Here is an 18,116-nt window from a genome sequence, read left to right on the forward strand (position 1 = left end):
AGGTACAATACTTGACTTGCTGTTAACCTTTTATTTAAGACCGCCAAAATACAGTGACTGGAATGGTGTAATTGGAGATGATGGAAATGATCAAAACTTCAGTAAAACTTTGCTTAGTGGTCTATTAAGAACATCTAACTACATGTCTGTCAAGTGTAATGAGGTCCTCCTACATCACTCAATACACCCTCATCAAGAGCAGCTCCAGGAATTTTAGTGACAGGTTTCCAAATTTATTTTCTGTTGCATGCACACTGAATATCTAGTGGGTCTGGAGTGATGCTCCTCCTGAAAATTATGAGTACTCAAATTGAATCTGGTAACAATTTTCACTAAGATAATCTTTCAAGCTGACATTTAAACATGTTAGGAATTGATTAGGCTACTTATGCTTGGTATAGTTTGTCTAAGGGTGGAGCTATACAAGTAAAGTTTGAAGTGTACAACAGACTTACTGTCATTCTGGGCCCCACGTCAATTGATAATCTAAGCCCCCAGGTAAAATTTCAGGTGTTAAAAATTTACTTAACAGTTTCTGGATACCTCCGAACACCTCAACATCCATCCCTGCTTCATGACATCAATAATAAGGTTAAGAGGCCACATTATGTACATATTCATAGTTGGTAACAGAAAATGTATAGTGGTTATATGGAGCTTTGCTTTGTCCATGTGGGTGACAGTGGTATGGCAGATCTGGCACAGTACGAGCGTGTGTCCATCCCCTCTCCCCCCAAAGAAAAAGATACAACATCCAGATACTCTAATAGAGCAGTCAGTCAAGTACTCTAATAGAACAGTCACCTCACATAACACTAGTACTATTGAGAATATTCCATAGTTACTGAGTTAGAATCTACATATGTAGTGTCTAAGTGTATCTCACGCATGAACACACTTATCCTACTAAGCACATGGCCTTGTGTATACCATATATAGCTACATGTATAAAGCTAGCTGAACTACTCATGATAGTCACCAGGAGCGTATAAGCACCAAAGGCACAAAGAAGCATGAAACTTCTATGAGGTTGTGTGGTAACAGTACTGAAATCTACCTTATATGGAACAACACTAATAGTGTTGAAACCTCACCAACCACACAGGCCACCCTACACACCTGCTCTGTCATTATAAACACATTCACTAGTGCTGTGCAGCATGAAATGAGCAGTACCTGTTGTGGATCAACAGTTTTAGCCTGTTTGTTAGGCTGGTTAACAACACTTCTCTTGTTGCTGTCTCACATGCTGTAAGTCCATTGGTGTCTCCCATCGCTATTGTTATCAATATAAGAACTGCTGCATTGCAAATAGTTCTTATTAATTGCTTATGTAACGAAACCACCAACAGGTGGCCTGCGGATTTGTGGTGTTCCAAATAAGGCAATGTTTCACTATAGAAGTCCCGCATGGTTAGATGCATTAGTTTCACGCTCCTTGCGCCTTCGGCACTTATAAGCTCCTGTAGTCACTTATCCCTGTACAACTCTCACTTATGATTTAATTTTTTTTTTGCATAATTAAACCAATTCAATCTTCATTAAAATCTGAAAGCTTTGCACCCCCAAACTTTCTTTGTCTGCTACTCACCTTGCCAAACCCTGGATTCACTCAAGTGAAGTGTTGTTCACTATACAAAACCTCAGTCCTATAGTATGAAGGTATGTTAATAAGGTCATAATACCACAAAGGGTTCCCTGTCATTTACACGTTAAGTTGTATTGTATGATTGTTGTTTTAATTTACACAGATATTATAATACAGTTGTCCAATTAGTATAGCAGTGACTACATTCATCTCTACGGAGATGAGGATCTGGTGATATTAGTCAGTATTCTTGGACGTGTTTAAAATACAATAAGCATGTCTTAGACATGTTGTACTGGATTACGGACAGATGAACCTAACCAATGTCACCAGACCCAATACCCTAGTGTGGAGGTGTGGTGTGGGTGTGAGTAGTCCGTGGAGATAATGTTGCAATGCCTCCTAAATAATAATAAATAAAAGTTTAAATGACAGATCCATATTAGGTAATACACGTACCTTGTCAGGGGAAGTCCCTGATGTGATCACTTGACAACCACAACAAATCTTTTACTTCAGTAGATGTCACTACACTGGGTGGATCACATGATCAGGACACCTTTGATGCTGTGCTACCTATAATAAACCAGGTGCCCAGTTAATACTATCCTTTGAATTTTACTTTCTAAAGCTACAGAGCCACACAGGTGAAGTCCATACTATGACACACAACATTTCAAATCTCCCTGCTATAGTACCACAAACACAGTACCAGGTTCTTACATACAGTATGTACCAATAATTGCTGTTCTGGACATTTGAAAAGTATAGCATGATATTAATTATTGTTGTAATAATTAGTGCATAAACAAATCTACTGCATTTGTTCAATGGTTCGAGGGGTGCATCATTCGAATGACAAAAGCAAAGTTATAATTTTGCGCATGCGCAACCTGGCCATATTAGTGAGCAGAAGACCGTAAGAATCCAACTGCTCATCACGTCATGAATAATTTCACCGTGGGCAGTTACGCTTGAGACACTAGAAAGCAATGGAAGGTGGTTGTACTAGGTGTCTGACAAGTTAATTATCTTGTACCACAAGTGGCCACACCCACCGTTAATCTCGCAGTGCAGTTGGGACAAGCTGTAGAGGAAGAATATTCCCGAGTTGCAGCAGCTTTGTGTTTTCTCCAGCTGCTATGTCTTGTTAAACAGATAAATAATAGTGTCAACGTGAGAAATACCATAGGGAGCCAAAACAAAAACTACAATAACCTCAAAGTTATGCCACCTACATAATATATAGCTATAGCACCATAAAATTTGACTGGGCCTGCGATAATAGGGCATGTGGGCACATGATTTTTGCCTACTTTTTCAAACTTTCATTGTACATAACTTTTTGTACCACTGTACTATGGCTATGCAATTTTCAGCTCTTAGTAAGCATTTAATTGGCGTTATGATGCAAGTTACAGAATACAAATATTCTGTTCCAGTACTGAGATATGACCTATAGAGTGACGGGGTGTAGTTTGTGCCCATATGCCCTATTTTCGCAGGCCCGGTCACAAATATTGATCAAACGTTCGAATGTGCATTCAAACCTTTGAAGCATAAAATCAACATTCGTTTATGCACTAAACAATATCAAAACACAAGGTAATGAAGTGTGTGGACAATAAATAAAACCAGTGACATGCTACACCAGTGTGTTACTAACAGAAACAAAACACTATGTTCACACATCTTCAGGTCAATGGTCCCTTCTAAAAATGGGATGGCGGATTACTTGTCAAGTAAACCAGGCCACACACCTAATTTGAGTAAAGGCGTACTTGTCTTGATACATACTTCAATTTGCTAACGATATACACACTATAGGATAATAGAAGCCTATTCTGAGCCATTCAAATACTCCAATAAAAAACATATTCCTACACTTGTAGATTCCCTAAAAATTTTGGCTGAACGATTACAAACAAATATGTAGATACAACTGGTGCTCTTATTGAATTGTTAGGTATGTATTCTTGATACGTATCTACAGCTTGTATATGCTTTATGGCTATGTACGGTGTGATTAGTTTGATGTTACTGCTGGGTGTTTCACATGAGGTATGCTAATGTGCATGCCAATACAACATTCATCAGTCACAGTCACACACACTGTGACTTCAAAAAGTTATGATTATCACACTGGGGGTGTACCATGGTTATGGGGCTACAAATACATGACCGATTCTGTGAAAACCTGGCACAATCATGCAAGCCAAAATTTACAGTATAAAGCATTGAATACAATGGGTGAAATACCTTATTATTGAAAAATTCTCTAAATTTTAAATGCCATTTTCTTAGTGAAGAAAGGGACTAACATCGATCATCGTATTTGCCTACTCAACAGGATTTGGAAAATATTTGTGATTTGTTACAGTAGACCCAATGACACACAAACCATGGGCATTTGTTAACATCATGTCGAAGCTGATCATACACGATCGACCTTTATTCACAAATTTTGCTTTCGTATGCATTGAAGAAAGGTGATAAAAGAAAAGACTTACCGATTCCCCTATTCATGGTGAATATGTATGAGCATGATGGTGCAGACATCAACTCCGTATATATGTCATTTCGTATCTAAGTACAACTGTTTTAGTAAACACCTGTTCCCTGACCACAAATTCCCACTGTAGATACATACTTGCTGTTCTACTTGAGTTGGTTGAGTGAAGCTTTCTTCTCATAATCTGCTTCATAGTTCTTGACAGTGTGTTATAGCTAGCATCTGTAAAAGTCTTGTTACAATAAAATATTGTTAAGCAAGGCAAGTGTAGCAAACCTTAGTCACTCATAATTTTAACAAGATTCAGCCGTTTCTCCACTGCCAAACTTCTGTCAATAGATATCTACAAAATACTTATTTTTCCAAGAACAATACCAGAATTTAATCGGCAATTTAATCTGCTACCACAAGACATCATCAACGGTCCAAGTTTTTAAAGAATCAGTAGCTACTTTTGTCACTTCCTTTGATAACTTTAGCTTGTGATGTTGATGGAATCCTGCTGCCATGCCATAATAGATAATAATAGCGAATCATGAAAAATTAGCCACATCTGCTTACCTCACAGTTCTACAAATGCAGCTCTTCCTATATGTTTTTCTGCAAAGTTTCCTACATTAAGCTAGCTTGAACTTGCAGTCATCCATAAAATGGACTTAACCAATTCACTGTGAGATAGTGTACTAGAGATGATGAATGCTTTTGGCATGTACCCAGCTGACTCTCAATGGGGGTGCAATATCCTCTATATCCCTTTCGCCAGCAAACAACCTTGATCCATGTTATTATTTTGTAGTTGCCAAATGAGTGTAGCACTGCAGCTAGTTATGTACTAGTGTAGCACATGTTAAGTAGCATAGCTAATATAATACAGTGTAGCTGCAGCTAGTGCATGCATGGCGTCGCTACATTGGAACTGAAAACGATGGGAGAGACAATATCTACGAACGATATAGCGACATACAACAATGTCGTGACAGTCTTATTATAGTTATACCCGCAGGCAAGTCTTCCATGGAGCACAAGCACTGTTCTAGTTCTGAATGACGTAGCTACAGCAAGCCGGCTTCCTTCAATCTTCCTCATTGTTAGCTGCAAAGAATCGGAAGAAACACGCAGCGAATGTGATTGTGGGCAATCTGTGCATGCATGCAGTTGGTATACATATATACGAGCATGAAAATACATTTTTAGATTACCTCAGACATGATAAAAATAATGATCATAGCTAGGGTCCGCAACGCGAAAAATCGATATCCTCCAATCAACTACCTGACTATTTTCATGTGTTAAGCTAAGTGTAATTTGAATAACACCAGCTTGGCAGCCAAGTTTGTCACTTTCTTCTGGTAGAAAATGATACAAATGTCTCAACATCACGTGATTTTCGTTACAGCGGTTCGTAGGGTTTTTCGTATGCCACGATATTCACTCTCAACATTAGTCTATCATCAACTCAAAGTATTGGTGGTTTGGTTTTATTGGTCAGTTTCTGGTGGCAGCACGATCTGTGCAACTTTTTGGCGACAGACAAAATGTTTCTTCCTCTGGAGCACAGGACAAGCAGAGCAGCAACTGCGCCGTGGGTCAGCAATGACTAGTACTAGGTAAAGTACCGGCATGAGGAGTATGGTTATAATTGAAGCTTGTTAGCCATCTGGCTGAGCCATCTATATGCTGAAATTCGGCCAAAATGATGCGATTTTTGCAAACAAATACCGGAATGGTTGATACATCAGTGAGACAGTCTCGAGGGGTCCGACACTCTTGAAATCTCATACGTTTCGTCAGAAATCACATTAGAAATCATAAAATCATACACTCAAAAGAAATCAGAAATCACACTTTTTTTCTACAAAACAAACTATATAATCACAACGAATAAAATACAACGAATAAAAATACAACTACTGGGAAAGGGGAACAACAAAGAAAGAAAACTACAGAGAAAGGGGAAAGTCATCATCACTACCTTGCAGAGCCTAATCACACTTTCTGAAAACAAAGATCGTCAAACTCCGTATATTTCTGTAAATTCCGTACGCATTGAATGACGCGATATTATTAATTGGAACATAACAGAAGTAATTTAAGGCCCGAATCACTTGATCTGGCACTGGTTCGGCTGCCAATCTCGAATTTTACAGCCCAAGCTGAGTCCACTAATGGTTAAAAGCTTCCATCACTGGAGTAATCTGAGAATCTATCTCGGCAGTGTTAACTAGCAATTTAGGCTCTACTCGCAGCCACAAGTGACAGTACATCATAGTGACTGCATGGGTTAATGATGAAACGGGTAAACCATGTAGAAGGGCTGCAAACTATAAGCACACTTTTGCAAAGAAAGTAGTTCCCAGCATTAGCTTCAGGACAAATAATTATGCAGCTTGTCTAGAAAATATGTATGTCAGTACTGGTTAGTAACTAGCTACTAGGTGTAACTTTTCAAAGATTAGCTCACATAACATGATTCTGCTTGTTCAGCTGACCCACTAAACATCTTTTTACAACTCACAAGCAAACATTTCATATAAAATAATCCCAGCATACACAATGAAGACCATGGATGTATCCAGATCAGCTGACTATGTACTTAAGTGTTTCCTGCCACTATGGATGTTAGTCAATATGAAATGAGATCAGGGTTGTTAACAGAGAGCCATTCCAGTTTTCAATACCATTGTGAAGGAAGGGATGTGTATGTTACTGATGTTAGCAGAGATATTGTTTATGTCAACTCTCTCAGATGTGATTTTATCTATTGTGTATTATCAAACTGGTAGGTAATACATATAAGTAGCTATCTTTCTGCATATAAATCAGCTTCATGCAGATTAAATACATCACATATTGATCAGATAAGGTTTATAAGTTCTGCTAAATTTTGCAGGTATGTTCATTGCTGACAATGCATCATACTGGTTTGTATCAAGACACACGGTAGTGTGTCGTGCGGCCCAAGAAGCCGGCGCGCAACCCCCCCGTGAGTATATTGACAGGAAGAAAGAAAACGAAATTTTCGCACCTCCGTAGCTCTGTGATGCCTTGATGAAACAAGACGATTTTTGCTGTGGACATTTCCTCCACCTTCAGCACTCGACATTCCAAATTTGAGCAAAATCGCTTCAAGCGTTCCCGAGATATGCGACTTCAAAAATTGGCTTAGTTTCTTCGTTTTTTTCTTCTTATTTTTCTTCCTCTTTTCGCACACTTACAAAAACTGCTATAAAACGCGAACGCAATATCCGATTGCCTTGAAATTTGGCACACAGAAGGGGGATATAATGGCGTATCACTGTACCAACTTTGGCTGGAATACGATAAACAGCAAAAGAGTTATGAGCGATTATTCGCGAAAAATAACACCAATATGTTGTCATGCCTACAGGGTAAACCGCGTATGGGAAGAAGCTGAAAATTGGTGGGTGAATAGGTTAACTATTGAACCTCAAACCTTTTGTGGTTTGAAAGAAATCGAGCTAAAAACCAGGAAGATACAACGAAAAAACCAACAGTGTGTAACAATTACGCAATCGAGATTAGCTAATAAAAACTACTATACTTGCCACGCCTACCAGATAAACCGCTTGGGGTAATGCTTTGAAAATAGCTGTATAGATGGAGCAATCATCTTAGAAAGGCTATTCAATGGCGTAGAAGAATCAGACTTAAAGCCACGGAGTTATAACACGAAATCCAACTTGGTGCAGCAAGTGCGAGATCGAGATACTCTAATAGAGCAGTCACCCTAATAGAGCAGTCACCCTGAAGAGAATTCAAGAGATCAGCAAGAAACAAGTAACCTGTATAGAGATCAGCTACAAACAATTCACCCTGTAGAGAGATCAGCTAAAAGAAGTTACCTTGTAGGGAGTTCATGCAACTATGGAAAGGGATAGTTCAGCTAGAAGAAATCACCTTGTAGAGTTAAATTCAGCTACTAAGAAACTACCATGTAGAGAGTTCAGTTACAAATAAATCGCCCTGAAGAGAGATCAATAGAAGAAATTACCTTGTAGATAGTTCAGCTACAAAGAAACCATCATGTAGAGAGTTCAGCTACAAACAAATCTCCCTGTAGAGAGATCAGCTAGAAGAAGTTTCCTTGTAGAGAGTTCAGCTACAAACAAATCACTCTCTAGAAAAATCAGCTAGAAGAAGTCACCTTGTAGAGACTTCAGTTACAAAGAAACCATCATGTAGAGAGTTCAGCTACAAACTAGTGACCTTGTAGAGACATCAGCTAAAAGAAGTTACCTTATAGAGAGATCAGCTACAGAGAAACCATCATGTAGAGAGTTCAGCTACAAACAAAACTCCCTGTAGAGAGATCAGCTAGAAGAAATTACCTTGTAGAGAGTTCAGCTACAAAGAAACCACCATGTAGAGAGTTCAGCTGCAAAGCAATCACCTGTAGAGAGTTTGGCTACAAACAAATCTCTTTGTAGAGAGATCAGCTAGAAGAAGTTTCCTTGTAGAGAGTTCAGCTACAAACAAATCACCATGTAGAAAGATCAGCTAGAAGAAGTTACTTTGTGGATAGTTCAGCTACAAAGAAACCATCATGTAGAGAGTTCAGCTGCAAATAAATCACACGTAGAGAATTCAGCTACAAACAAATTTCCCTGTAGAAAGATCAGCTAGAAGAAGTCACCTTGTAGAGAGTTCAGCTACAAAGAAACCATCATGTAGAGAGTTCAGCTGCAAACAATCACCTGTAGAGAGTTCAGCTACAAACAAATCTCCCTGTAGAAAGATCAGCTAGAAGAAGTTTCCTTGTAGAGAGTTCAGCTACAAACAAATCACCCAGTAGAAAGATCAGCTAGAAGAAGTTACTTTGTGGAGAGTTCAGCTACAAAGAAACCATCATGTAGAGAGTTCAGCTGCAAACAAATCACCTGTAGAGAGTTCAGCTACAAACAAATCTCCCTGTAGAGAGATCAGCTAGAAGAAGTTACCTTGTAGAGAGTTCAGCTACAAAGAAACCATCATGTAGAGAGTTCAGCTACAAACAAAACTCCCAGTAGAGAGATCAGCTAGAAGAAATTACCTTGTAAAGAGTTCAGCTACAAAGAAACCATCATGTAGAGAGTTCAGCTGCAAAGAAATCACCTATAGAGAGTTTGGCTACAAACAAATCTCCCTGTAGAGAGATCAGCTAGAATATCAGCTACAAGAAGTTACCTTGTGGAGAGTTCAGCTATAGAGAAACCATCATGTAGAGAGTTCAGCAGCAAACAAATCACCTGTAGAGAGTTCAGCTACAAACAAATTTCCCTGTAGAGAGATCAGCTAAAAGAAGTTTCCTTGTAGAGAGTTCAGCTACAAACAAATCACCTAGTAGAAAGATCAGCTAGAAGAAGTTACCTTGTAGAGAGTTCAGCTACAAAGAAACCATCATGTAGAGAGTTCAGCTGCAAACAAATCACCTGTAGAGAGTTCAGCTACAAACAAAACTCCCTGTAGAGAGATCAGCTAGAAGAAACTACCATGTAGAGAGTTCAGTTACAAACAAATCGCCCTGTAGAGAGATCAATAGAAGAAATTACCTTGTAGATAGTTCAGCTACAAAGAAACCATCATGTAGAGAGTTCAGCTACAAACAAATCTCCCTGTAGAGAGATCAGCTAGGAGAAGTTTCCTTGCAGAGAGTTCAGCTACAAATAAATCACCCTCTAGAAAAATCAGCTAGACGAAGTCACCTTGTAGAGACTTCAGTTACAAAGAAACCATCATGTAGAGAGTTCAGCTACAAACTAGTGACCTTGTAGAGACATCAGCTAAAGAAGTTACCTTATAGAGAGATCAGCTACAGAGAAACCATCATGTAGAGAGTTCAGCTACGAACAAAACTCCCTGTAGAGAGATCAGCTAGAAGAAATTACCTTGTAGAGAGTTCAGCTACAAAGAAACCATCATGTAGAGAGTTCAGCTGCAAAGCAATCACCTGTAGAGAGTTTGGCTACAAACAAATCTCTTTGTAGAGAGATCAGCTAGAAGAAGTATCCTTGTAGAGAGTTCAGCTACAAACAAATCACCTTGTAGAAAGATCAGCTAGAAGAAGTTACTTTGTGGATAGTTCAGCTACAGAGAAACCATCATGTAGAGAGTTCAGCTGCAAACAAATCACCTGTAGAGAGTTCAGCTACAAACAAATTTCCCTGTAGAAAGATCAGCTAGAAGAAGTCACCTTGTAGAGAGTTCAGCTACAAAGAAACCATCATGTAGAGAGTTCAGCTGCAAACAATCACTTGTAGAGAGTTCAGCTACAAACAAATCTCCCTGTAGAAAGATCAGCTAGAAGAAGTTTCCTTGTAGAGAGTTCAGCTACAAACAAATCACCCAGTAGAAAGATCAGCTAGAAGAAGTTACCTTGTGGAGAGTTCAGCTACAAAGAAAACTCCCTGTAGAGAGATCAGCTAGAAGAAATTACCTTGTAAAGAGTTCAGTTACAAAGAAACCATCATGTAGAGAGTTCAGCTGCAAAGAAATCACCTATAGAGAGTTTGGCTACAAACAAATCTCCCTGTAGAGAGATCAGCTAGAATATCAGCTAAAAGAAGTTACCTTGTGGAGAGTTCAGCTATAAAGAAACCATCATGTAGAGAGTTCAGCTGCAAACAAATCACCTGTAGAGAGTTCAGCTACAAACAAATTTCCCTGTAGAGAGATCAGCTAAAAGAAGTTTCCTTGTAGAGAGTTCAGCTACAAACAAATAACCTAGTAGAAAGATCAGCTAGAAGAAGTTACCTTGTAGAGAGTTCAGCTACAAAGAAACCATCATGTAGAGAGTTCATGCTGCAAACAAATCACCTGTAGAGAGTTCAGCTACAAACAAAACTCCCTGTAGAGAGATCAGCTAGAAGAAATTACCTTGTGGAGAGTTCAGCTACAAAGAAACCACCATGTAGAGAATTCAGCTGCAAAGAAATCACCTGTAGAGAGTTTTGCTACAAACAAATCTCTCTGTAGAGAGATCAGCTAGAAGAAGTTTCCTTGTAGAGAGTTCAGCTACAAACAAATCACCCTGTAGAAAGATCAGCTAGAAGAAGTTACCTTGTGGAGAGTTCAGCTACAAAGAAACCATCATGTAGAGAGTTCAGCTGCAAACAAATCACCTGTAGAGAGTTCAGCTACAAACAAATCTCCCTGTAGAGAGATCAGCTAGAAGAAATTACCTTGTAGAGAGTTCAGTTACAAAGAAACCACCATGTAGAGAGTTCAGCTTCAAAGAAATCACCCTGTAGAAAATTCAGCCACAAACAAATTGCCCTGTAGAAAGACCAGTTAGAAGAAGTTATAATTACCTTGTAGAGAGTTCAGCTACAAAGAAACCATTCTGTAAAGAGCTCAGCTGCAAACAAATCACCTGCACAGAATTCAGCTACAAACAAATCACCCTGTAGAGAGATCATCTAGAAGAAGTTACCTTGTAGATAGTTCAGCTACAAACAAATCACCCTATAGAGAGATCAGCTAGAAAAAGTTACCTTGTAGATTATTCAGCTACAAACAATTCACCCTGTAGAGAGAGCAGCAAGAAGAAGTCACCTTGTAGAGTGTTCAGTTACAAAGAAACCACCATGGAGAGTTCTGTAATAAATATATGTATTATATATATATATATATATCCCATCCAAAAACAGCTTATAGCTGTAAAAAAAGTGCGCGTCCAAGTAAAGCAGAGTTAACTGCGACAAAAAGTAATGATATCATAATGCGGCCATGTGCGAGGTGTGCAAGTTGTAATATTAGCTAATCAGATAATACAATGTTATTGTTAAAGTGTTAATGAGAACTATGTGATGCTGCTAGTTTTGAAGTGTGTGAGCATCTTCATAAATGCCACATAAATTTAATTCTCAATAAAGCAATGTGTATAGATTCTCTGATAGTAATAAATAGTTTGAGTTTGGCCACCTTTCCTTTGTTCGTAGCATTGCTGTATACAGGAAAGGCGGCCAAACTCAAACTATTTATTACTATCAGAGAATCTATACACATTGCTTTATTGAGAATTAAATTTATGTGGCATTTATGAAGATGCTCACACACTTCAAAACTAGCAGCATCACATAGTTCTCATTAACACTTTAACAATAACATTGTATTATCTGATTAGCTAATATTACAACTTGCACACCTCGCACATGGCCGCATTATGATATCATTACTTTTTGTCGCAGTTAACTCTGCTTTACTTGGACGCGCACTTTTTTTACAGCTATAAGCTGTTTTTGGATGGGATTTCAATACTTTTTGTTAGAATAAGCAATGCACTGTTGATAACAGTAGGTGAGTCAGTAGTTTCCATGGTTTTGACAGAAACCCCAGATTACAGTGACAGAATATTAAAATATAACTGTAATTTTAGTGGCCAGGGCCGCCCACATTGGGGGTAACTGGGGTATTTTTCCCCCTACCACAGCCTGAAAGGGGCCACTTGAATACCTGTTTAAAGAAAGATCGATATACTCTAATAGAGCAGTCAGGATCTAGACCCTTCCTTGCCCCTGGGCCCCTCTTTAACTCTTTTCCCTGGGCCCTCTAATTTCTCTGGACGGCCCTGTTAGTGGCATGCAACTGCAGTCAACTAACACCCATTTTAACTAGTAAACCCTTAACAACACTTTGCCTTTCATCTTGTACTGCATTGAAACGATCAAGATACTCTATTAGAGCAGTCACAAAACAGCTGTAACACAGCCATAGGCGGCGGAAAGGGGGGGGGGGGGGGGGGGGGGCTTAGCCTCCCCTCAGAATGATATCACACCGAAATTATCTTTCTTGGAGTGGGGCTGAAAACCGTGATAAAGATCGAGATACTCTAATAGAGCAGTCACTCTAATAAAGTATTCAGTGTGTAGCGAGCTATGTAAGGATTTTTATGTAGTTTATCAGCTAGAAATGGTAGCTGGTGAGGTGGAAGCTCTTGTCAGTTATGTGCGACCTTTTTTTTTTTTTTTTTTTTTTTTTTTTGGTCTCACCTTACTAAACTATAGAAATAAGTCTGGGTCAGCCCAGCCCCCCTCATATCAACTACTTGCTCCACCGCTGAACACAGCAATCAATATTTAGCATAGTTACAACTTCTGCTTAGCATCGGATTGTATAGTTTAAATTACTAGCTACTTACAGACTTTACAATATAAAAATATGGCACTTGTAGAAATGTGACTGTTTTATTAGAGTATCTCGATCTACTTCAAGCATTGACTAATTCAAGTGAAGAAGCTACGCCCCTGCCAAGAGATCTTGTGAAATGAAATGAGAATAAGGTAAATGCGGGTATTTCCGGACAGCGTACAATTCCGGACACTTTGGTATCTTTATCAAGCTAGCCGAGGAACGAAACAACGGATTGCCTTGAAATTTCTGCTGTGAATAGCTATTCTTATAGGGATTATAAAAATCGAAAAGTGTGTTGTAGTTGATTCATTCTTGGGTGCTATACACGAAGTGTCCGGAATTGTGCGCTGTCCGGAAATACCCGCATTTACCTTAGTAAAGAAAAGGCAAGTATGTACAGAGACAATAGAGGGGCGCGTAATTATGTCCTGTTGTAAATAAACGCCTTTAAAATTTATATTACTACTAAATAAACGCACCAGAATAGGCTTGTGTGGCTGTTGTCTCCAAGGTTGTCTCATTATTTGTCTTTTCGTGTTGAAGGGATTTAGTCGCAATTGGTGAGTTTAACTATACATGTATTTGTGTTGTAAAACTTAATTGTAAAAAGGCGATTAGCACATATCATGATAAACATGTATTTGTCACAGTAGAGTCTCTCACGAAGTCACGATTATTATGAGACATTGGACCAGGGTAAAAAATTTACTGCTATATTTAGAGGTTGTAGCGTTTGTATATCTTAGTATCTTAATAAATAATCCCCCATGATCACTAATCACTAATAGTACAGTGAAAACTGGTCATTATTCAGGCCGTAGGGACAAAATTTTCTAACCTTGCCTTTTAAAGAGGTGGCTGCATTATGCGGCCTTAAAAAAAGGTAAGAAGCATGCTGTTCTAACTGGCTATAGAGATGGATTTAGTGTATGACAGCGTATGAGACAGTGAGTGCTGGCAGCAAGGGGGCAGCCAATCTGTTAGAGCACCAAAAGCACTGCTTCAGACATAGGCAGTTGACTGTCAGCCCCAAGTGTAAAAAGTTTCACTGTTGGTCCTTATAAGCTCCTGATGAAGAAAGTGATGAAGTCATTATCCTTAGGATATATTTTTCAGAGTATCCATTTCAGTTCTACAATATAGTAGCCAAGCATAAGATGAACATAACACAGCATTCCAGTAGTTTAGTGGTGACCACAACACTGCCTGAGTTAAACTGTGGTGAGATTTGAGACTACCAGAAGCCCTGGAATGTCTTCAACACATGAAATACCAAATATCTAATGCCTGGCTTTCATCCACAGTGGACCTGTCTTGGTGGCCACTTGTACAGAAGGGAAACAGCTAGTTGCCACACCCCTTAATTATCAATTTGTAAAATCGTTAGCAAAATTGTGTGTGCGAGCAAGTGCGATGTGGCAGTGCCGTGTATATGGTTGCTGCCTAGCAGTGACACATCACGAGTATTGAAGTCACAATGCGTTACTGTATCATCCATCTAAATACAATCTCTGAATGTGTCATTTTGTGTAGAGAGCAATCTTCCACAAGAAGTGACCTGCAGGTTTCAGTGTATATTGTTAACCATTAATATTGTTCACAATATTGTGAACTATATGTACAGTGAAACCTCACTTAGTGGCCACCTCTTTAATAAGACCACCTCATTATATTGGCCACCTCTAGTAGGTCCCAAATATAGCTAAGCATTACTTATGACCTCATTAATAAGGCCACCTTGTTATTCAGGCCAAATTTTTTGGTCCCACAGCCTGCCATATTAATGAGGTTTCATTGTACTTATGTGAATTTTTATTTTTCGTAACTTTTCTTCAGGTTTACTGATGGGCACTATGAAGCATTGTTGACTGGTACGTGTATAATGTGGTGACTTGAAATGCTAAAACAGTACGTAGCGTGTCTTGTATGTACATGTAATGTGTTGTAATGTGTCCACACATCCACACATCTTAGAAATAAATGTAATTGTATTCTCTATAAATAGTCAGTTCCATTGTGCCACTGGGTCATAAGTTGGTTGAGTATGGATCATCCAGGGCACTTGAGTCACATTTTGTCCTGGCCAAGTGGATCTCATCCACTGACAGAATATACAGGATCAGATCACGTGTATAAATTACGGTGGAACTTGTTTATTGCCACCTTCACTCATTCAGCAGGTAACAGTGTATAAATTCTCAATTGGAATTGGCTTTTCAAGAGTGGTTGTCTTTCTATACTAGTGGCCATTAAGATAGGTTGTACTGATAGAGTGTACATACTAGAGATGCAACAATATCCTCCACTTAGTGTCGTTTGATAGTGATGCAATGGAGACTATGTATTATTGCATTTAAATACTATACTATTATATTGCAACTCTAGCACGTATTTATAACAGGAATGTTTGTTAACCGTTTAGACATACTGGAGCCACACCCACTCATCTGGATTCTACAAATGGAGTCATACCAACTTGTTGTCATCATACTCACTCGTTACTCCCATTGTGTTTGGATGAATATACATGCCGTCATGTGAGACTTGCTACCATGGCGGGCCACTGGAAAACATTTGCATAGCAGTTATATTACAGTCATTATTGTACAATTCTTACATTATTGTTGTGAAAAGTGTTTGGTATTCATGTGTCTCCTCTGTATGTTGTAATTACATGTGTAATTTTGTGTGGGGGTGCTATAAAATGCAATAATGCATGGTGACAATTGTATTAGGCGATTTTGCACACTTCCTTTTAAGCTAGCTACATGTGCTAATTACTCACAGCTTGTGTCAACAACTGGTAACCGCAGTTGTACTCTTGTGTCATTCTTTAAGCCGCGCCCTTAGAGGACAAATTATGTGGGGGCGACTAATTTCAAAACGAAGGATGGTATGCAGCACCATAGATTAGCTATATCTATGGACTATAATCTATGGCAGCACACTTCTTGGTGGCTATATGTACTGATTAACTACATAGAGCGCCAGTTCATCAATACCCAGAGACCGCAGTTGTGCTCTGCGTCATTCTTTAAATTCCGAGTAAAATTCTTAGAGAGCAAATGACGTGGGGGGGACTAAATTCAAATTTCAAACTAGCCATTCTCGAAAACAAATGTTTCAATCTGAACGAAACTTTCAGAACAGTTTAAAGACACATTGCCCTACATGCCAAGCGAGTATTGCGGAAAACAACAATCTGGGATTTGTATTTGGCCTCTAGGTCGACTGAGGACGACTGAAACTTCGTTTGGTGCTGAAATCACAACTGTAGGGTAATCATGTATGGTGAAATCGATGATGTGAATCTTGAGGTGATTGAGTGAATACTGAAGCGATAACAGGGCGATCAATGTTCGGAATGCACAAAGGAACGCAAGGCATACACCTGCGGTTGCGTCTAACCGCATGCGATAAAAAAAAAAATAAAAAAAAAAATGAAACGTCCCCTTTCATGTCGGCAATCTCGATCACGAAACAATCGGCATGGATTTGCTTCACTGCTTGTGTGGTAGTTACTAGTGACACGATGAGTTCAACTCCAGAGTTTCAGAGGGATAGCGTAAGTGACGGGTGGATTACAGGAAGGCCAAATTTGAGAACGTTCGTTCTTGTAAAATCCTCACGTAGTGGTCGCGTCATTTATTGTCTGCGGCGCGCGTTTCTGCTTTACTGGCCGCGCGACTCACTACCGTGAGTCTTGATAATTTGTACATTTACTGAAATATTTAAAGTACATCTGCTTCATCTTTTCTTCTTCCTGTGGTAAAGAAAAAAAGACAGGTTAAATAAGTCCCAAAGCCGCTATGGCCGGCTTTGGGGTATAGAAATACAAAAAGAAATGAAATCTAATCCAAAACAGCCAAGCTGTAAAAAAACAGTGCGGCCCTCAAAAAGGCTATGGTGAAAAAAGATGTGAAATCCAAGGTGGCGGCCAAGAAATGGCTGTGATGGTAGATTAATGGTAAACATTTTAATAACGGCAATTTAGGTGAATTTTTTGCCAAGACCAGGCGGCACAAAAATTCACCTGAATTGTCGTTATTAAAATTTTTACCATTAATCTACCATCACAGCCATTTCTTGGCCGCCACCTTGGATTTCACATCTTTTTTCACCATAGCCTTTTTGAGGGCCGCACTGTTTTTTTTACAGCTTGGCTGTTTTGGATTAGATTATATTATCTGAAGAACTGATAATGCAGGATGCATTGGAGCTAACAGTGTATAGCACACAAATTTTACGGAGAACAATTACCTAATCATTACTGATTGAGTTCAAGTCTATCTCCTACCAAAGGTACTGTTTTAAAATTCATCATGACTCAGTGAAAAAAGTGTAATTGAAATCATGTGGACCCACGGATGACATGCAACCATGCAATAGTAACCAATTCCAATATACTTAATTAATCACATGTGTCACCATTAGCTACTTTTATTATTATTATTATTATTATATTACTGAGCATGCTGATGTGCCAAGGGTTAAGTAATGCTCCAAGAAAAAAAAATACACAAGATAACAACAGTACTACTTTATTATATCTACTGGTAAAGACAATGCCTAACATTGCCTATACCATTTTTACTTTACAGCACAAGTATGTAGTAGCTATATGCTAATGCCTTCTGACTCAATCACTAAAGTTGGCAAATTATTCCAGTCGATGACAGCTCTTGGAAAGAAGGAATGCCGGTTCATGTAGCTAAGTACCTGGATGAAGTGGTAAGGGTAGTGGTGTCCAGTTGAACATGGTATGGCTAAGAGGATAATGGTGTTGATAGGCCAGATAAGTTGTGGATTGTCTTGTAAAAAAATCTCGTTAAAATGCTAGCTATAACCAGGCCAGTGCGGCATTCCTTGATCCACGCCTATTATTTT

At 38.9% G+C, this 18,116-nt stretch overlaps 2 long non-coding RNA genes across 2 annotated transcripts in view; one reads left to right on the plus strand and one right to left on the minus strand.

Moving 5' to 3' along the window:
* Positions 1-1,730: 1,730 nt before the first annotated feature.
* Positions 1,731-18,116, minus strand: part of LOC136250739 (uncharacterized) — a 32,343-nt gene continuing 15,957 nt past the window's right edge. Inside the window, exons 2-3 of the long non-coding RNA XR_010698694.1 lie at positions 2,048-2,164; positions 1,731-1,990 (exon numbers count right to left, since the gene is read on the minus strand). This is a non-coding gene — a long non-coding RNA (uncharacterized lncRNA). The remainder of the gene's footprint in view (positions 1,991-2,047; positions 2,165-18,116) is intronic.
* LOC136266302 (uncharacterized) lies at positions 13,609-15,955 on the plus strand. Its single transcript, XR_010706046.1, has 3 exons — positions 13,609-13,789; positions 15,066-15,137; positions 15,652-15,955. It is a non-coding gene; the product is annotated as an uncharacterized lncRNA (long non-coding RNA).

Source organism: Dysidea avara, chromosome 1, assembly GCF_963678975.1.
Source record: "Dysidea avara chromosome 1, odDysAvar1.4, whole genome shotgun sequence".
Taxonomy (NCBI): Eukaryota; Metazoa; Porifera; class Demospongiae; order Dictyoceratida; family Dysideidae; genus Dysidea; species Dysidea avara.